Raw genomic sequence first — 22,981 nt, 5'->3', positions numbered from 1 at the left:
AAGATCAATAGTATAGGCCATCTTACACAATTAAAAAAAATTGTCTATAGAACAAACCATCGTTATACAATGACTTTCCTAATTACCCAAACTTGCCTAGTTAACCTAATATTTCCACAGTTGAAGACAAAATTGGTAGAAATTTGTATTGTTTTTCAAATCTTTCAACACACTTTTAAACATAATAGTTTTAATAACTAATTGTTTATAACTAATATTTTTTGTCTTTGCCATGATGACAGTATATAATATTTTACTAGTTATATAGCAACATACTTAAAGTGCAATTTAAAAGCTTAACTAGGTTAACTATGCAAGTCATTGAATAAAACTGGTTTATTCTGTAGCCGGCGACGTGGTGGCGCAGTGGGTGGCTGGTTCGAGCCTCGGCTGGGTCAGTTGGCATTTTCGTGTGGAGTTTGCATGCTCTCCCCGTGTTCGCGTGGGTTTCCTCCGGGTGGTTCGGTTTCTCCCACATGTCCAAAAACATGTGCTAGAGATGAATTTGGTAAGCTAAAATTGTCTGTAGTGTAAGTGTGTGAATGTGAGTGTATGGGTGTTTCTCAGTGATGGGTTGCAGCTGGAAGGGCTTCCGCTGCGTAAAACATATGTTGGAAAGGTTGGCGGTTCATTCTGCTGTGGCAACCCCAGATCAATAAAGGGACTAAGGCGAAAAGAAAAGGAATGAATGAATGAATGTTCTGTAGCCAATTAATATTATTATTTTTATTATAATTTTTTTTTATTTGAGCCAATCTAAAATGACAAACGGTTCTTCAAAATTTTTAAGGATATATTTTTTCCACTGTATTTCAATTATATTTCTCTTCTGGACAAATTATTTTAGTATATATTTTTTAATTTATACCCTAACCCTATATATATATATATATATATATATATATATATATATATATATATATATATATATATATATATATATATATATATATATATATATATATCTCATGTAAAAATGGCTAAGGTCAATGTTATTAAATTAATAATAATTTAATAATAATTATTACATTTGTCTTCAACTGTACATACAATTTTCCCTCCTTTTCCCTCCTAACAGTACCCGTTTGGGCAGAAAAACAAATGTTTCTTAGAATCTCTGACTGTACGTTTGGGCAATATCATGCTGTGTCATTTGCTTATGCAGTATTTTCACTACTGAGTTTCATTGTTTTCATATGAAAAAAAAAGCAGATGCTCAATGGTTTCTGCTGCACTGATTGACTGTATGAGAATAACAATACAGTTTCACTGATTATACACTGATTTTAATTGTTAATGTGAATTGTTAATAGATATTGTGTGTGTGTATATATATTTATACAACAGTTCTGTCTGGGTCTCGAATCTGATTGCCTGATAGCCGAGCAATGTTCTACATTAACAGCACTCATACAGCCTCCTCACTCTTCTGTATTACTCCGCCCACATAGAGTGACAGCAGATCAAAAAACTCACTACAATTTGACAAATATTGCAGCTGTTGGACAACATAATGTACTTTTGAGGCTTTTTAGTCGAGAATGTAGTTGTTTAGATTGCAATTGTGCAGTTTATTTATAAGGATAGTGCCTATTTTAAATATTCATAATTTTGGAGATACAGCACGTTGGTGGTCATCAGCCTGCCATTGAGTAGACAAAGACAGTTGATGTTCCGCCACAAGATGGCGACAGAAACCGTATAATAAGCCTTTAAAGCACCAGTGTCAAATCCAGTTCCTGGAAGGCCGCAGCTCTGCACAGTTTAGCTTTAACCCTAATTAAACACGCCTGATAAAACTTATTGAGTCCTTAACTTATTGAGCTTGTTTAAAACCTACAGGTACGTGTGTTTAATTAGGGTTGGAACAACACCTGATTAATAAAGTGACTAGGCCAAAAAGAAAATGAATGAAATACATGGGAAATCTCTGTAGACTGATAGCATTTCAAATTATTCAGCCTGATAATCTTAAAATGTGAGCAAAATCACCTGTTTTGTCATCACTTTAGACATTACGCTAGAGAATCATTCAAACACTAGCTCTAAAGTGACGTTTGTGAAGTAGCAGCGGTTTCTGCTGTTCTGACGTCAGCTGCAGATGTGAACGAATGGCGGAAGAAAGTAGTTCCTCATACAAAAGGGTTTTTAGACTCTCCATGTTTGATTTTCTTTTTCATATACACAATTATGCCGTCGAACTGTTGTATAAATGCAATATCACATGAGTAGCAGTGTGATATGGCTGTATATCGTCACTGGTGGGACGCCAATGCATGCCTCACATCAGTGCCAGCATACAGCGATATCGCACTGCTACCCGTGTGATATTGCTCATATATATATATACACACAGGGGTTGGATAATGAAACTGAAACACTGGCCGATTTAGTGTTGGAGGTTTCATGGCTAAATTTGAGCAGGCTGGGGGCCAATCTTCATGAATTGCACATTCCACCAGTAAGAGCACGGTGTGACGGTTTAATTAGCAGAATGATAAAATATTGCAGTGCACACAACATTATGGGTGACATATATGAGTTCAAAAGTGAACGAATTGTTAGTGCGTTTCTCACTGGCGCATCTGTGACATTTCAGTTTGATCCAAAATGTGCAGTTTTGGTGACCGTCGCTTTAAATTCAAATGAGATTGTGCTCTTTTCAGAAGAGGGCGGGGCTACAAATGCCTATGTGTCAGCATAGTGGCAGATTCAAAAACAAGACTAGCATCCTATGCTATAAGGGAGAGATGGTCAGTAATGAGCGGGCTTTCCCCCAATTATGACACGTACAAAGGGAGAATATCAATCAAAGTGTTTCTGCAGACTGTTTTTATCAAGTGTGATTATAAATAATAGAGTTAATACATTTGTACCTTTAGAAGCTGACTATATTTACACACTCCAGACTACACAACTGTGTTTAAACCCCTTATAGAGGTGATTTTTGCACAATAGGTTCCCTTTAAAGGTTTATCAGGTATTGTTGAAAATCTATTTCTTTACATTTTGACCTTTTTGTACCACATTGTTTTTCCTAATTCCCATTATGTATAGAAAAACAGACATTAAATAATAGCAATTCGAGTATAAAAAGTAGAATAGTTTATTAAATTAAGAGTATAATAAAAGCAGTTGTATAAAAATTCCTGTATATTACACAGCACATGGGAAATACTGTTATTGTCACTATAGCACATGAGGAAAGGGAGTGGAGCACTAAAAAACATATCAGCTTTTGTCTCTTTAAATGTGAAGAGTTTCGGCGTGTATCCGTTTGACCTTTGTTTCCTGTTTGTTTTTAATCCGTTCATGTGTTCAGTGTGTTATTAAAATATCAGTCCTTTTTGAAAGACGGCACAAAAGATGAGAAATGTGTGTGTGTGTGTGTGTGTGTGTGTGTGTGTGTGTGTGTGTGTTTTAATCCTGGTGTTTCAGTGTTATGAAGCAGCTCAGTCCCGCAGAAACTGACACACACTGCAGCTTCCTTATTAGGAGTTTCTGCTGAAAGATTTCACATAGTTGTGAATTGCATTGATCTGATCTAAAGAATGCATTCATTGTGAATAGACAACGCTGCTGCTGTTAAGCGTGTGTTTGTTTTGACGGAAGTCACTTTATCTGTGTCATTGTGTGTTTGTTCAATCATTTAACTAAACTAAACATGTTGAGTTGAACATGGGCTCAAAATGCACTTTATACAGACACACACACACACACACACACACACACACACACACACACACACACACACACACACACACACACACACACATACACACGCACACACACACACACACACACACACACACACACACACACAAATGCATCTTGATAAATAGTGACAGGTGTCTGCACATCGAAAAAATATATGAAATTGACCCTAAAAAATAAGGTTTTGTAATCTCTTTTTGCTAATTTTTTTAATTATTAGTTGTTAATAATCATTAAAAGCCATTTTTTAAACAATAGTTTTAATTTCTAATAGATAATTTCTTTATTTTATTTTATATGTATTTTTTTTTTACATTTCATTCATTCATTCATTTTCTTGTCGGCTTAGTGTCTTTATTAATCCGGGTTCGCCACTGCGGAATGAACCGCCAACTTATCCAGCATGCGTTTTACACAGCGGATGCCCTTCCAGCTTCAACCCATCTCTGGGAAACATCCATACACACTCATTCACACTCATACACTACGGACAATTTAGCCTTCCCAATTCACCTACTGCATGTCTTTGGACTGTGGGGGAAACCGGAGCATCCGGAGGAATCCCACACGAACGCAGGGAGAACATGCAAACTCCACACAGAAACGCCAACTGACCCAGCCAAGGCTCGAACCAGCAACCTTCTTGCTGTGAGGCGACAGCATTACCTACTGCGCCACCTTTATATTTATTAATTTATATATTTTTACTTTTATGATTACTAGTGTTCAGCTTAAAGTGCAATTTAAGTCTTAATTAGGTTAATTAGGCAAGTCATTGGACAAAAGTCTTAATTTCAATTCTAATTTCTTAAGAAAACTAATAATATTGACATTAAATACTTAAAAAAACAGCTTTTACTCTGTACTTTTGCACATGTGGGTCCATGATTAGGACCATGATCTGTTGAACAGCCATACAAAAAAATCAGATCTGAGAAAAATTCAGATTTGAGCCTGGCAGTGTGAACGTAGCCTTACTCTACCTTTACCTGTTCATTCATTCATTTATTTATATGTTCATTTATTCATTCATTCATTCATTCATTCATTCATTCATTCATTTATTTAGTTATTTATTTAGTTATTCATTTAGGCGATGTGATAAGTCAAAGACATGTGGTATAAGTGAATTGGGTGAGCTAAATTGGCCGTAGTGTATGTGTGATTGTGTATGGGTGTTTCCCATCCGCTGCGTAAAACGTGCTGGATAAGTTGGCGGTTCATTCCGCTGTGGCGACCCCAAATTAACAAAGGGACTAAGCTATTTGTTTATTTATTTATTTTACATTTTTCGAATTTTTTAATTAGTTATTCATTTATTTATTCATCATTAATTAATTAATTAATTATATTTATTTATGTATTCATTCATTCGTTTAATTTATTAATTGTTTATTTATTTATTCATTCCTTGATTAATTAATTATTTATTTATTTATTTAATTATTTATTTATTAATATTTTTTAATTCATTCATTTTTTATTAATTCATTTAATTATTTGTTCATTTATTTATTTGAACTCACCTGCTGCTTTTTATAATGCTTAAACACCTGACTGGTGTGTCTACAATTAAGCAAACAAGTGTTTTCACACCTGATGACTGTGTTGAGCCATTTGTTTGGACGGTGCAGTAATTTGACAGCCAGTGCTTTGGTATTTCAAGGAAGTGACTACACGATAGATTTTTATGTGTAATGTATGTTAAGTGTGTTTATTGTTTTGTAGAGTTTTGCAACATGTGTAAGGTTGACAATGTGCTTATAGTTACAAATATGGGCTGATGTTCTGCTTCTTGAGTGTAAGGCTTTTCTAATAGTGTACTTCTTTTAATTTTAGTGTGTAAGCAATCCTAAAAACTGTACTGCACATCAGTGATCAACTGCTTCTTATAAATGTCTGTTCATGTGATGGTGTGTGTGTGACATTTAAAAAACAAAATACCATTTTGAGAAGAAATCACTTTGTTTTGAAAGTAAAGTTTCATTTTGCAGGAGGATTGAGGGGTTTAGTCCAATGCGTGTGTGTGTGTTTTGATTTATGTGTAGAGTTCTGATAATAAAAGGCATGCTTTCTGAAAATGGGTGTAAACAATTGGGAAAAACTGTAATTTAATTAGAAAATTAACCCTCTACCACACGCATTATGATAAATCTATTTAAAAAAATATTTGACTGTTTCTCTTTTCTTAAAATGGCTAAATATGAACTGCTGTAAAAAAAAAAATTTGGAAAAAATATTTTTTAAATTGCACCTATGGTGAAAAATCTACTTTTCAAGCTGTTTGGACAGAAATGTGTGTAAGTATAGTGTATAAACTGTCATATTGGGGTGATATAAACACACCCAGTCCTTTTTTTTCAAATTTAGCAACATAAGAACGGTGGACCAATTGGAGCTGTTTTCAGATCGACCGCAACCCACCAATATTAATTGACAGCTGCGTGTATTAACATGTACGGTAGTCACGTGTATAATCATATAATCAAGAGAGGACGAGCGCAAAGCAGCCGGGAATAAAAGCTCTGTTCAGTTCGCTAGAATCATCAATCATCATCAAACGTGATCAAGAGTGAGTTTCACAAGTTTAAAATGTTTTAAAACAGTGCATGTGTGTAATGAATTACAGCGATTTACTTTAGATGCACTTAATCAGCACAGCCGCGTGTCAGAACAATTATAAAGGAAGACGCTTCAATCGCGGTTTGTGGATGTTAAATCAGGTTTGATTTGTACATTAATATAAGAGATATCCATACAGCAGTGGATATTACCAGTATCTTATGTGCAAAACGGGTGCAAAGCTTAACGTGCTCTCTCTCTCTCTCTGTGTGTGTGTGTGTCTTCGTGTCTGAGCTGTGTGTGTGTGTCTTCGTGTCTGAGCTGTGTGTGTGTGTCTGCGTGTCTGAGCTAAGTGTGTGTGTGTGTCTGCGTGTCTGAGCTATGTGTGTGTATGTCTGCGCTACGTTTGTGTGTGTGCGCTATGTGTTTGTGTCCTCGCTATGTGTGTGCGTGAACTTTGTAATGACATTGTGTGTGACTCATCGTTGCAAATCCACAAAAAACTGCATCAAATACTGATTGTTAAAGTTCTTACTGTAGTATTTCTCACAAACGTTACGTGAGATCTGTTTCCTGAGGCAGCCGAGGGCGGCGATTGCTGACAGGCACGTGGGAAGGGTGGGCGGGGAGGACTAGCCTTAAAGGGCCAGTACAAAAAAACAGCAAAACCTTTTTTCCAGATATAATATAGACACTTCAAACAGCTATAATAAATAATTTGATGCGTGTTTTGAGCTGAAACTTTACAGACACATTCTGGGGACACAAAAGACTTATATTAAATATGAAAAAAGGGGTAACCTATGTGCCCTTTAAGATACTTTATGAAATGTTACCATATGGTAACAACGTCCAATAGTGGATCTAACTGAGAAATTTCAAATTTAAATATTTCCTTATAATTAATAATTTTGTTGTTTGAAATGACTTGGTGTAGCAGTATTATAAGCTTTAACACTGAATTTATAAATGACACCTTATACATACTTTCCAACAACTGATTTTCCCACAGTTTTCATTCCTTCCATTCTTTTTTGCTGAATATTATTAAAACAAACCCAATATTGTATTATCATGTATACAACACACAGTAAATATAAATATTTTCTCCACACTCTCAGAAATAAAGTTACAGGAGCTGTCACTGGGGCAGTATCTTTTCAAAAGGTACATATTAGTACCTGAAGGGGCCATAATGGTACCTCAAAGGTACTTTATAGTTACATTTGGGTACGAATATGCACCTTTTAGGTACCACTGTGGACTATTTGGGTTCAAATATGCATCTTTTAAAAAGGTACTGCCCCAGTGACATCTCCTGTACCTTTATTTCTGAGAGTGCAGTAAATATTATAACAAATGAACAACAAGTCTAATATATCCAGATGCATCAGAATAATTTAGCTACTAGCTAACAATGTTTATATATTATACTATACTACACCTGTTTTATCTGCCTCTGAGCTAACTTACCTGTTCTGTCTCTATCATATGTCGAATCTGCATCATTCTCCTGGTCACTAAAACCCATCTCATCCTCACTGTCATCTGCAGGAAGAGCCAGTTCTGTCCTTTCACTTACCATAGAACATGGCGGTGCTCATGAATACAGCTAACAGTGTATTAGCATCTATTTAAAAGGTAGTATTGTCATTAAAACTAGATTTTATCCATATTGCAAATGCCATTAACATACAACTAATCAACATTATATTACTAGCATTCATGTAGTTATTGTTACAACTTAAAAGTTCACAGCTGACCTTGCTAGCTAGCTAACCCATTGCAATATTGCACGTTCCACAGTGTTGCCATTTGACAACACATACATTTGTCAAGATCGGGGATAGAACCCGGGTCTCTGGCGTGAGAGGTAAGGCACGTTCCTACTGAGCTACTGGAAGTTGAAGAACCCAGAATCCAAAAATTCAAGGAATAAACGTAAAGTGAGGCAAAAGCAGAGTCCTCCAATATGCAAAAATACAAAACTCAAAAATAGGCAAAAAGTTCCAGAACAGTTCTCCAAAGATATAAGTCATAGAAGAGCTTAGCAAAATAACAAAGATGTTTCACACAGTAATAACTCACAGTGGTTGACAGGCTTGAATCCACAATAACTGAGCAAAGCACAGATGAAACTGAGGCTACTTAAATACAAGAAACTAAACAAGGCACAGGTGAGATTAATGACACTGATTACGGATACCAAAATGAAAATAACTAAATGACGACATCTAGTGGACAAAAAAACATTACAAGAAAAACTAAGATAACAAAGGGCAAAACTCTGACAACATTTGATCGGCTTACAAGAAACTAATTTGATTAAAAACATTTTAATGTTGTGAATACGTCATCATAACTTACTGGAGGTGATGTCTCAGATTTTTTTGTGGATCTGACATCATTTGATCCGTTGTTTTTATTGACGTTTACATTTGCATTTTTACTCACAATAAACGCCAGAAATCGTGCTACAGAAAAACACAGCATGTCATGTGACTTAACCAAAGCACATCATTGGCTACTCTAAGGTCTTCTCTTTCCAACAAAAAACAAAATTAATGTTGTTCTTTAGGAAACACTGGCAGGGAAATGAACATAAGTATCATGTTGCCATATGGTGACACCGTGCAGTAGAGGGTTATCTCAGCAGTTGGATTAGTCCCTTTTACACCCAGAATTGAGTTACAATTTTTTTAGAGTGTAGTATCTTGAAAAATAGCTCATAAGATATTACATACTGTCACAATGGCATCATAATTTTTCAAAATGAGCTATTAATAAAATCTGTTAAACAGCACTTGGTCAATATTTAAAAATAAACCAAATGTAGCTTAATAAGTTAGTAACTTTGTAAACCGAGTTGAACAAGACACAGTATATATGTCCGAAAGTGTTTCTCAGCATGACAGGATTTTTCCGCTGTGATATTAGCACTTAAGCTCGATGTTATGTAAGTCAGATCTGTGGGATTTCCCATGTTCCTTGGCTTTCAGTCACACTGCTGTCTTTGTGGTGGATGGAAATCACGGATCCGTCTATTAATGTCTGAGCGGGAGCGTCTGCGGCTCTCGTAGGTAAAATCTGGCCACACAAAGAGCTGCTGTGTGCTGAGGCGGCCCTGACCTCCAGCTCTGCTCTCTGACAGACACGTACAGTAGTAAAGCTGTAATTATTTATCAGCAGATGGCTTCATTCAAGGCTACGTCCAGCACTTCATCATTAGAGCTCATGCAACTTCACTGTGAAGATAGTATTGATCTGAAAGGCCAGTGGTTATACTCAGCAGAAGAAGACAAGTATATACTGCCTTCTGCACACCGTTTGGCCTGTTTGAGTTTAACAGCAGGCAGTTCGGATTATGTTACGCACTTTTAAGCAATTAACGGAAAGGATTTTTGGTGACTAAAGCTTTTAATTTCTGCTATTATAGAGTAGGGATGTCCCCATCAGGTCTTTTGCCCTCGAGTACGAGTCATTTAAAGGGCACCTATGGTAAAAATCTTTTCAAGCTGTTTGGACAGACATATGTGCATGTATGGTGTATAGACTGTCATATTGGGGTGATATAAGCACACCCAGTGCTTTTTTTTTAAAATTTAACAACATAAAAAACGGTGGACCAATTGGAGCTGTTTTCAAACCGACCGCAACTTGACGTAGGAGTGCGGTCCCCCTGCCCACCAATATTGATTGACAGGCGCGTCATCATATCCACAGTTTGTTGATTCACGTCCGCCATTTTCAGCGTGAGTCAAATCAATATCACTAAAGGAACACGCTAGCTCTATTTTTAGATGCAAGGCTCATTGGGCTCAACACAAGATCAATATTCTCCACATTATCGCTCTAATCGGAATTATTGGATGTATCTTTAGGTAGGTTTGCAAACATGTGTACTTCTCATTGAGTCTATTTTATACTTCAGCCGTTTGCATTTCTCGCGATCCCAGAAGCTCCCTGTGATCTTAACTAGCATGCGTTTTAGAATTCTAAACATCGGTTTCTATCAGGGTACACTCAAGTCGACGGCTGGGCGCCGCGGACCGCTGCAGAAACCTATGTTTAGAATTCAAAAATGCGTGGCGCGACGATTCGGGACACTTCATGTTTCTGCCACGCCACAGAGAGTGTCTGGCGTGCCGTGTCGCGGCTTCGAGCGGCGCATCCGGTGCCTCAGTCAAAGTTAATTCAGTGTGCGTGGTTATTAGTTTCTGTGTACAAGCTCGGCACTTGAAACTAGCACACAGTTGGCTGTAAAACTGTACAAAGACACAAATGATTTTGTATTCTCTGCTAGGTCTGTCAGAGTCGTACATGTATGACTGAATGCGGCTCCTCTCAGTCTGCCTGTAAGAATCTGTTGCAAACACAGAGCGGGTGAGCTCATGGCCCCGCCCCCTTGTTACGTTGGGCGGGAAGCCGAAACTAATTTACATGTGAAGCAACACACCCCTAAATCAGTGAACTGTGGACACGCCCCCAACATGACACTTTAACACATTATAATAAAAAAGTCTGAATTGTGTTTTAAACTGAACCTAAACTGGCACACTCAGAAGAACCATAATATTAATATTAAATCATAAAAAAGAGGTAAACTATGTGCCCTTTAATTTCGAATATCTATATCTGACTTAAACTTAAGTTTAGTTGCACATATACTGTAGTATGCATGCTCAGAAATGTGTTACTCGCACATACTCACACACACACTTGTACTGCTATCTTCATGGAGACTACCCATATACTGTACAGACTGTATATTCTCTCCCTCTTCCCCAACCGTACCCCCTAAACCCAACTTCACAGCATTTTTATCATTTCAAAACACGTCATTATTGGTCATTTATGAGCTGTTTTCCTAATGGGACAAAAAATAATGTCCCCACAAGGTCTGGCATTGCTATACTTATTGAGGAAGTGAGGAATATAAGGTACACTCACGCTCACTCACTCACTCTCTCTCTTTTTTACACACACTCGGACACACACACCCCCACACACACACACGGACAGCATGGACTGTTCTAGATTTAATGGAATCACCTCTGTCACTTTGAGAACATTCTCTCCCCCTCATTTCCCAGCACTCTCTCTCTCTCTCCCTCTCTCTCTCCCTCCCTCCCTCTCTCTCTCTCTCTCTCTCTCTTTGTGTGTGTGTGCTTGAGAGGTTATTCATAAAGTGTGATTCATGTTGTGTATAAGGAAGAGATATTTAAAATGAGTCATATTAATTTATTATTTTAAGTTGTATGTCTCATTCATTCATTCATTCATTGATTCATTCTTGATAATTTAATAAAAAAATAATATTTTTGTGACCTTGGTGTAGGTCATTTTTACTAGACCACCCTATTTTAAGTTAAAACATCTTTTACAAATATATTTAACGATTTATTCATGGTTATTTATTTATTATTTATTTATTTATTTATTTATTTATTTATTTATTAATTCATTAATTCATTCATTCATTCATTTATTTATTTATTTATTTATTTATTCATTCATTTATTTATTCATTCATTTTTTAATTATTCATTCATTTATTATTAATTGCATTTATTCATTCATTTATTTATTTATTCAGTCATTTACTATTAATTCCATTTATTTTTTCATTCATTTTTTTTCATTCATTCATTCATTCATTCATTCATTCATTCATTCATTCATTCATTCATTCATTTATTTATTTATTTATTCATTCATTCATTCATGCAATCACTCATTCATTTTTTTATTTAATCATTCATTCATTCAATAATTTATTTATTTATTCATTTATTTATTTATTTATTCATTCATTCATTTATTTATTCATTTTTTAATTATTCATTCATTTATTATTAATTCCATTTATTCATTCATTCATTTACTTATTTATTTATTTATTTTATTTATTTATTTATTTATTCAGTCATTTACTATTAATTCCATTTATTTTTTCATTCATTTTTTTCATTCATTCATTCATTCATTCATTCATTTATTTAATCATTCATTCATTCATGCAATCATTCATTCATTTATTTATTTAATCATTCATTCATTCAATAATTAATTAATTAATTAATTAATTAATTAATTAATTAATTTATTTATTTATTTATTTATTTATTTATTTATTTATTTATTTATTTATTCATTCATTCATTTATTTATTCATTCAATCATTTATTCATTAATTTATTAATTTATTATGAATTCCATTCATTCATTCACTCCTTTATTGTTAATTTCATTTATTTATTTATTTATTCATTTAGTTATTTATTTAGTTATTCAGTTGGCGTTTCTGTGTGGAGTTTGCATGTTCTCCCCGTGTTGGCGTGGGTTCTCTCTGGGTGCTCCGGTTTCCCCCACAGTCCAAAGACATGTGGTATAAGTGAATTAGGTAAGTTAATTTAGCCGCAGTGTATGTGTGTGATTGAGTGTGTATGGGTGTTTCCCATCCGCTGCGTAAAACGTGCTGGATAAGTTGGCGGTTCATTCCGCTGTGGCGACTCCGAATTAATAAAAGGACTAAGTTATTCGTTTATTTATTTAAAATTTTTTAATTTAGTTATTCATTCATTTATTTATTCATCATTCATTCATTTATTTGTTTATTTATTTAATTATGTATGTATTCATTCATTTATTTATTTATTTGTTTGTTTTTATTTATTTTTATTTATTTATTTGTTTATTTATTTATTCATTCCTTAATTAATTCATTCATTCATTTATTTATTTATTTATTTATTTATTTATTTATTTATTTATTTATTTTTTCGAATTCATTTTTTATTCATTCATTCAATTATTTGTTCATTCATTTATTTATTTATTTATTTAATTTAAAGTTGTATTCGTTCATTTAAATCTAATCTAATCTAATCTAATCTTAAATTTAATCTAATCTGAATCACATTGATCGATTGATCTTCTCTTTCTTTCTTCTTTCTTTGATAATAATAATAATATCAATAATCCCAATAATATTAATGAAATGTTATGTGTGATCTCAGACTTTTAGCTGTGTTGTCTTGCTCATGTCAAGAGTGATTCAGAGCATGTCATCAGGGCCTGTCACAGTTTCAGCTGTCCAAGGACACATCTGACCGAGCGCTTGTGTCCTTTCATACTTCATACATCCACACTCACGCACTCTATTTGGAATGGAGTCATTCAGGGTCAGTTCACACACCACACCATCATCTCCAGCTCCACAAAATGCTCTTATTACAGTTAGAAGCTGTTTGTGTGTGTTTTGTTTTTGAGGAGCTTTCCTGAGCAGTGAATGTTAGTGAGACTTTCAGTTTCTCATTCTGCTGGTTTTCTGCTGCTGTGATTGAAGATCAGTGACTTTATCAGCTGTTATCAGATGACACACATGTGGAGCATTCACTAAGAGCCAGAAATCAGCAGCTTACACCAGTGTAGAGGCATCTGAACAACTCAAACCTGCACGACTGGGTCACTGTGAGGAGCAGCAATGTCGAGCAGGTCACAGCTGCTCACACACACACATACTCGCGCATGCACGCACTCACTTGCACACACACGCATGCATGAGCGCACTCACTTACTAACAACGAACACATGCAACACACACGTATATACTCACACACAGTTAGTTAATTTTAGTAAGTCATACTAAATAAAAATGAAAAGTAATTCCTGGGTCAGTTGGCGTTTCTGTGTGGAGTTTGCATGCTCTCCTCGTGTTGGCGCGGGTTTACTCAGGGTGCTCCGGTTTCAGTCCAAACACATGAGCTATAGGTGATTTGAATGAACTAAATTGGCTGTAGTTTATGAGTGTGTGAATGTGAGAGTGTATGGATGTTTCCCAGTACTGGGTTGCATCTGGAAGAGCATCCGCTGCGTAAAACATATACTGGAATAGTTGGCGGTTCATTCTGCTGTGGCTACCCCTGATTAATAATGGCCCGTTTTCAATGAGTGGTACTGTACGTCCCGGGAGGTACGTATTTTTGCAGTTTTTGCTTTTCGCGAATCCGCGAGAGGCCGCTGTGTGCGCCTTTTTGGCTTCTCGGACATCTCCCGCGAGTGCCGTTCGCGCCGTTCTTGCGTGAACCCACCAGAGGCCGCTGTCGAACGAACGTCTGTCTGTCCGACTGGCTAAATAATTGACTCCTCCTTCCCCAAACCCAACCAATTTTACAGATTGACCTGCCCGCCCTAAACCCAACCAACGATTTACAAAAGCTGTCCGGAAAAAGAAAAGCCCTCGTTTGATTTTTTAAATTATTTTTTTACCACGTTTTCGGATTTTACCACATTCTCACCCTGTTATGAACCTCTTCGCTTTATTTCTTGGATTCTGTTTTAGTCTTACCGGATTTCTGGAACCGCTCTTCCCTCGAACCCGCTCGTCGTCGTCGTGGTCAGCTCCTCTCTGCGTCTCGAGTCCACCGACACACAGGACAAGCTAACCAGACAAGCTGGTTTCGGCGGGAGAGCCCTCCACACGAAGGTAAGTGGTCAGCCGGCGAGCCCTAAAAGGACTGCGTCATACCGGCCCGCAGCGTTCGCTTAAAAAACGAAATGCAGCCATACGTACCTCCGGCTACATAATTCGCGGTCTCCAGAAACGTCCTCAGGACTACATTTTCGGAATGAGCCTGGGTTGGAAGATTGTGTCAAGCTTAACAAAAATTAAATAAATGAATATTTTCTTGCTACTGTGGCTTAAACAAAAATAATGTGCATTATTTCAGCCAATGTATGTGTGCACTGTAAAAAAATTCTGGGACAACGTGAAAGACTTATTAGCGTGTACAAATTTAAGTAGGTTTAGCATAATACAATTAATTTGTCCCCCAAAAACTCAAGAATTGTGTTGATTCAGCTTAATTTAAATAAGTAGTTTGAACAAACTGCAAAAGTCATTTCTTGAGTGTGGTTTAAGCAAATGGAAAAGTGAGTTTTCACTTATGCGCCTCTTTAAAAGAGCACCGAAATCTTCATGATTTATGACGTTTGCTAAAAATAGCCGTAATTATATGTGATGATCTGAGTTGTGGATTCTCCGTCATGAGTTTTAAATAACTCCTACATGGGTTTCCCCCATCTCAGTGACTCTGCTTTCAGTTTGAGAAGCTGAACGTTAGTTTCTTCAACAAGACGCTCAGTTTTGTGCTTCCTGTAGTACTTTATTTGGCAGAGCTTCAGAGGCGAAGCATTATGGGTGAGGTCAGCAGGAAAGCAGCGCCAGCTCGCTACTGAACTCTGTAATTAGTGTGTGTAACTCTGATTACAGTGATTATTATTATTACTTCCAGAAGCAGATCTCCACATATGCGTCAGCAGGCGTCCAGTGTCGCAACAGGAGCTGGAAAATCAAATCGCTGCTCCGCTCTTTTGTTTCACACAGTCCATTAGAGCCGCGACATGTTTCCATCCACAAACTTTTATGCATATTTTGGAGCAGTGCATTAATCAATGCTTAATAGAAAATATTGCACTCTATTTAATTATCACATCTGTAAGTCGCTCTTGTTTTCCCATGTTTTTTCTTGTGCAGTGTAAATGCAGAAACTGTCACTTGTAAGATGGTGTAGGTTAGGGCTGCACAATATTGGAAAAATTAGGGATGCACCGATACCATTTTTTTTTTACGGATCCGATGCCGATACCAAAATTCTGAATATCGACCGTTACAGATCCGATCCTGATATTGTGCTGTATTTTTTTATAATTTCCTTTTTTCTATATTATGCTAAATAATTTTCTGTTAAAGGGCACATAGTTTACCCCTTTTTTCTGATTTAATATTAATATTATGGTTCTTCTGAGTGTGCCAGTTTAGGTTCAGTTTAACACAGTTCAGATTTTTTTATTATAATGTGTTAAAAAGTGTCATGTTGGGGGCGTGTCCACAGTTTGCTGATTTAGGGGTGTGTTGCTTCACATGTAAATTAGTTTCGGCTTCCCGCCCAATGTAACAAGGGGGCGGAGCCATGAGCTCACCCGCTCTGTGTTTGCAACAGAATCAGACAGGCAGACTGAGGAGCAGGAGTGAGAGGATCAGCACTCAGCCGTACATGTAGGACTCGGACACAGACCAAGCAGAGAGTACAAAATCATTTGTGTCTTTGTACAGTTTTACAGCCAAATGTGTGCTAGTTTCAAGTGCCGAGCTTGTACACAGAAACTAATAACCACGCACACTGAATTAACTTTGACTGAGGCACCGGATGCGCCGCTCAGAGCCGCGACACGGCACACCAGACACTCTCTGTGGCGCGGCAGAAACATGAAGTGTCCTGAATCGTCGCGCCACGCATTTTACAATTCTAAACATAGGTTTCTATCAGGGTACACACAACGGCGCTTCTAGTTGGTGGCTTTCCGCGGTACCAGTTGCCGACTCAAAGCGCCGTTGTGAAAGTGCCGCTTCTGGTGTGCGACCTGCAGGCAAGTTTGTTATTTTGTTTCCAATGGAGAGATGCGCACATGAGGCAACACGCTTGCACTTTTCCAGGTGCACCTAGTTAAGATCACAGGGAGCTTCTGTGACCGCGAGAAATGTAAACGGCTGAAGTATAAGGTAGACTCAATGAGAAGTACACATGTTTGCAAACCTACCTAAAGATACAACCAATAATTCCGATTTGAGCGATAATGTGGAGAATATTGCTCTTGTGTTGAGCCCAACAAGCCTTGCATCTAAAAATAGAGCAAGGATGTTCCTTCAGTGATATCGCTTTGACTCACGCTGAAAATGGCGGACGTGAATTAACAAACTGAGGATATGATGACGCGCCTGTCAATCAATATTGGTGGGCGGGGGGACCGCACTCCTACATAAAGTTGCGGTCGGTCTGAATACCGCTCCAATTGGTCCACTGTTTTTATGTTGTTAAATAAAAAAAAAAAGGACTGGGTGTGTTTATATCACCCCAATATGACAGTCTATACCTACACACATGTCTGTCCAAACAGCTTGAAAAGTAGATAAGGGCAATCTACTATAATCCCTAACATGCAATGTGACTACTGCGGATGCGCACATTGCAATATCGATGCAGATACGATACATTGTGCAGCCCTACACTGTAAAAAATAAATCCGTAAAATTTACGGTAAAAAAACTTCAGCTGTGGTTGCCAGTATTTTACTGTTAAAAATACGGTACAAACCATAAAAGTTATTTCTCATTTTTACAGTAAACTACTGTATTTCATTAATTTATAGATGTAATATGTCTGTATTTTGTTTTACCAACACCTACACAGCTTTTATTACACAGTTAGACACGTTAGCACAGCCATATGCAGGTGGTGGAAGTTACATAATGAACCAATGGTCATCACAAACAACTTTTCCCACAAGCAGAAAAGTGTATCAGTGTATAGAAGGTGCTCAGTGTCATTCACACAGCTACTAAACACCAGTATGGTAACACACATAAAATTAAAGTCATGAAACTAACATTGTTTATCAACATTAGATGTAACATAAATCTCTAATGTACAGAATTGATGGGGAAACAACTAAAAAGATCCATCGTAATGTCAACAAAAAGGATAAAAAGGGATGTGCCATGCAGGGAATTCTGGGAAAGTCAATTTACGGTTATTCGCCGTATATATATTAAGGAAACATACTGTTACGGCTTTTTACTGTAGCATTTTTACAGTTTTTACCATTGAAATCACGGTCATTTTTACAGTGTAGTGCAGATGAAGTAAATGGGTCATCAAAAAATCTGAAAACAATCACAAAATCTGAATTACCCATCAAGATCTCCACTGTGAATGCAGCCTATGACAGTGTGTTTATGAGCATTATGACAGCCTCTAGTGGTCTGAATCCTCTACAGCATCAGTGGAGCACGAGGAGAGTCTGTTTATCTCCACATTCTTGTAAACAGTAGTAAAACGCACAGATGTCAGCGTGAACTAATGAAGCTCTGCGAGTGCGTCACGTTCCCTTGACCTTCCCTCTGACTCTGTCTTTGTGTTTTCGAGGCGTTGACGTGAGTTACGAAACAAAGGAAACCTGTGAGCGTCTCACACCTTCCTTTTTCCTTCATTCCCAGCATTTCTAGACAGGAAGTGCATATGCTCTGCCAGGGCTTGGGTTTCCCTAAAATGCCTAATGTTACTAACATGCATGTGGAAACGTTTATTATTTTCCTTGAGCCAAGTGGTTTGAACACTGACACCTTTGTGTAGTAGGTCATTAAAGTTGAAGAATGAAGACAATGCATCATATTTTACCGCTTTATTGTTTTTGTAGTTTGTATAGTGCATTGGATCTAGTTTTATAATACTAATAAAGCAAATATATTGTAATCTAAATCTGAGTTTAACATGTTAAATTTATTTATTTTTAATTAGCATGCAGATTTAAGTGTAGTTCTGGCTGTTTTGACCGACTTTGGCCATTTTTTTCTCCTTGGAATTGAAAAATTGTGTCCTCCAGTTTAAAAATTAAAGGTATAATTGGTAAATATGACTTAAATATGAAGTTAGAATTGCAAAAAAAGCTGCCAAACTCACAAATGCATGAAATAAAGTCATAATTTTGAGGATTTTCTCAGACTTACTAGATGAAACTCTGAATTCACAGGTGAGAGGTTGCATGATACTGTATAAACTTTAATTTTTTTCGGATTGTAAGACACATACACTTATAAATCTGAATAACGAGAAGTCCGAATCGCAAGTTAGTTGTGTTTTAAATTCAACATCGGGAAAAAATCTCAGAAAAGAAGTCAGAAATACGAGAAAATTAAGGCAAGGCAAGGCGAGTTTATTTTTATAGCACATTTCATACACATTGGCAATTCAAAGTGCTTTACGTAAACGGGAATAAAAGAAACAAGTATAAGAGATATATATAAACCAGGAACTAAACCACGAAATAAAGCCACTTCCTTCTGTAAAAAGTATCAGATTTGTGAGACATAAACTCTGAAATGTGAGACAGAAATGTGGAATTGCAGGGTATAAGCTTGGAATTGTAAACAAAAAGTCATTTGTTTTTTCTCAGTATCGTGAGATACAATCATCTTAATATTGAGAAGAAGTGAGAATTGCTGAACGTTAACTCAAAACTAAAAGAAACAAACAAAATATGAGATATACACTGGAAATTGTGAGAAAAAATGTCATTTAAACTCACAACTGCAAGAAATAAAGATGCAGATCTGAGGACAAAGGAAAATTTTCCTTCGACTTAGTCCCTGATTATCAGGTCGCCACAGCGGAATGAACCTCCAACTACTCCAGCTTATGTTTTACGCAGCGGATGCCCTTCAAGCTCACATTCAACTCATAATTACACACATTCACACACACTCATACACTACGGCCAATTTAGTTTATCCAATTCACCTATAACACACGTGTTTGGATTGTGAGGGAAATCAGAGCGCCCGGAGGAAACCCACGCCAACACAGGGAGCACGTGCAAACTCCATACAGAAATGCCAACTGGCCGCAGAGAAATAGCTGCTAATAAAATAAGTCTGTGACAGTCAATATTAGGCTATATAATTTTTTTTTCTGTAGAAATTGCACTTCCACACATTTCTATGCATTGGATGTTGATTAGATGTTTAAATATGGGCGTGGTTCTCAAAAGTGTGTGCAGGTGAGCGTCAGCTTGCAGGGGGGGTCGTTTAAGAGGACTAAATAACCAGGAAAGCAAACAACAGCAAACAACAACAGTCCATTTCTCAATGTATGTGTTTTTAATATATTGAAATGTGGTAAAGCTGAACAACTGAACTGTATTTTTTAATATTAATTTTCTATTTAGAATCAGAATCAGAATCAGAAAGAGCTTTATTGCCAGGTATGTTCTCACATACGAGGAATTTGATTTCATGACAGAGCTTCTACAGTGCAACAGGATAACAGAGACAGGACAAAAAACAGATAATAAATATATTTAAAAAAATAGAAGAAAGTAGTGAGTGCAAATATACAGATTGACAAGTGTATGTACATGTTTATTACTATATACAACGTTATATGTTGTAACGAGCTGTTATGTGCAAATTGGCATGTAAAGTGTGTTGTTAAATAACTGTATATGTGTATAAAAGTGTATAGCAAGTAGTGATGTTGGTTCCACAATTATTATCATCAAGTGTTCATGAGATGGATTGCCTGAGGGAAGAAACTGTTTCTGTGTCAGGCTGTTCTGGTGCGCAGTGCTCTGTAGCGTCGACCAGAAGGTAAAAGTTCAAAGAGGCAGTGTGCTGGGTGTGAGGGGTCCAGGGTGATTTTGGCAGCCCTCCTGCTCGCTCTGGATAAGTACAGTTCTTGGGGAGTAGGAAGGGTTGTACCAGTGATTCGCTCAGCAGTCCGAACTATTCGACGTAGACTTTGGAGGTCGTATTTAGTAGCTGAGCTAAACCAGACAGTTATTAATATTAATTATTATTAATATTATTATTATTATTATATTTTGAATGAGTTTTTTTATCTGGTTAAATAAAGAAACATAAAGTTCTTATATGTCTTTACAGAGAAGACATTTTCACTAGAGAATCCAATTATTACATTTGTATTAAACTTCATGGAGACAGAGGACAAAAACATGCACAATATATTTCATAGTAATATGTAGGATTACAGTTTTTTACAAGCGCTAGGACACGTTTCTCAATGCTTAGGTCACTTTTGCAGAACTCTTCACACAGTGAGCACAACAGAAGTCTGTGTGGGCTAAACTGAGGATCAATTCTCTTTGTTTTGGCACTAAATGCATTCAGTGACTACATCTGTCAAATTTCATCAATTCTTTTCTCACTCAGACACAACAACTGACAAAAATCTTTGTATATATACGTACAGGACATTTTGCACATGCTTACATGCTGTTTTTAAAACGGTTAAACTTCTGTTCAATACAATAACATTGTGCAAAACTGAATAAGAGCAAAATTCAGCAGCAATATTTGATTGAAACATATTTCACATCTAAAAATGCAGTTTAGCCATCCAGATTATTAGTACTATTGTATCTGTAGCAGTGGATGGTGTGTTTACAAATGCTTGTATTTTAGAATTATTTAGTGCAAACAAATACAAATAAATAAACAACATAAAATATTGAGGAATTCTGCATCATGTGTAATTCATTCCAGTATATTCATTACATATATGGCAGTTCTAAACAATATATAGTGCAGTTATAAACAGAGATGTGTCCTTGTTTTACACAAGAAAACGCAGTGTAACGCTACATGTTGTTGGTGTTTTTTAGCTCATTGTTTTGTGTGTGATAAAGTGTGTTTGTGGGCTGTCAACCTTTGCTAGTGTTCTGGTAGAATGAGTTTATTTGAGACCTGAATCAAGTGTTTTGGTAGTTGTAGTGCATTTTGAATGTGAAATGAACTGCTTTGCCAAGCTGAAAGTCGGTCAGGAGAATTGTGTGAAGAGTTTTGCAAAAGTGACCAAAATATTGAGAAATATGTCCTAGCGTCTGTAAAAAACTGTAATAGAGGTCATGTTTATTTCATGCTGACTTTAAAGAAACATGCAGATGCAAATATAAGACATGAAGGCAAATTACGCATTAAATGAGAAAACACATGGATGTCTCCTGTTTGGAGCTGAAACAATGGGCTAAAACAATGACAAATGATTGGAGGAGATCCTAAACTAAAATATCCTAGTGCTCACACACACACACACACACACACACACACACACACACACACACACACACACACACACACACGTGCGCGCATGTACATTGGCTTTTCATGTTTTATGGGGACCTCCCATAGACATAAAGGTAGATTAAATAATATATTTCTATTGTACCGACTGTATATATGTTTATGTCATGTCCTCTTTTCCCAACCCTACTCCTAAATCAAAGCCCTCACAGGAAACAATCTGCATTTTTACATTTTATGAGCCGGTTTCCTCATGGGGACCCAAAAATGTCCCCACAAGGTCAAAACTATTACTACTACTAAACAATTACTGGTATGACTATAGTTGTGGGGACATTAACTCCCTAAAACATGATGAATACCAGAAACACACACACAAACAAACATAGAGAGAGAGAGAGTGTTTTATGTACAACTATTTCTCTACAGTTCATTCAGTGTCGGTGTGTGTGTGTGTGTGTGTGTGTGTGTGTGTGTGTGTGTGTGTGTGTGTGCGTGTGCTTAGCATTACATCTGTCCAGTCACAGACCATAGATAGACATACAGTAGTCCAGATCACAAACAACCACATCAGCAGTGTGTGTGTGTGTGTGTGTGTGTGTGTGTGTGTGTGTGCGTGTGCGTGCGTGCGTGCGTGCGTGCGTGTGTGTGTGTGTGTGTGTGTGTGTGTGTGTGTGTGTGTGTGTGTGTGTGTGTGGATGAGCTCATAGAAATGGAATGCTGTCAGGACATCCGTAGTGATGAGATGTTGGTGTCACTGACCTCAGAGAGACTAATGTGACCAAACACTCTCAGAAATAAATGTATAAAATCTGCCACCGGGGTGTTTACGGTATAAATGGACCTGTTTATATCTAAGAGTGATTGAACTCTGTAGAATCACCTGCTTTTTAATTTTTAATTTTATTTATTTATCAGATTTTTATAACCGTTAAACATACAAGAGTAAAAGAAAAAATAAATTAACAAAATTGAAGTAAAAAAAGATCGTAAAAATATCTGTAAATTAGCAGTATTTTGTGATTCATGTTTTTGTTTTTCATTTTT

The sequence above is a fragment of the Danio aesculapii genome, chromosome 16 (assembly GCF_903798145.1).
Source record: "Danio aesculapii chromosome 16, fDanAes4.1, whole genome shotgun sequence".
NCBI classification, from domain to species: domain Eukaryota; kingdom Metazoa; phylum Chordata; class Actinopteri; order Cypriniformes; family Danionidae; genus Danio; species Danio aesculapii.
The sequence above is the reverse complement of the archived record's forward strand: the minus strand, read 5'-3'. Positions refer to the sequence as shown.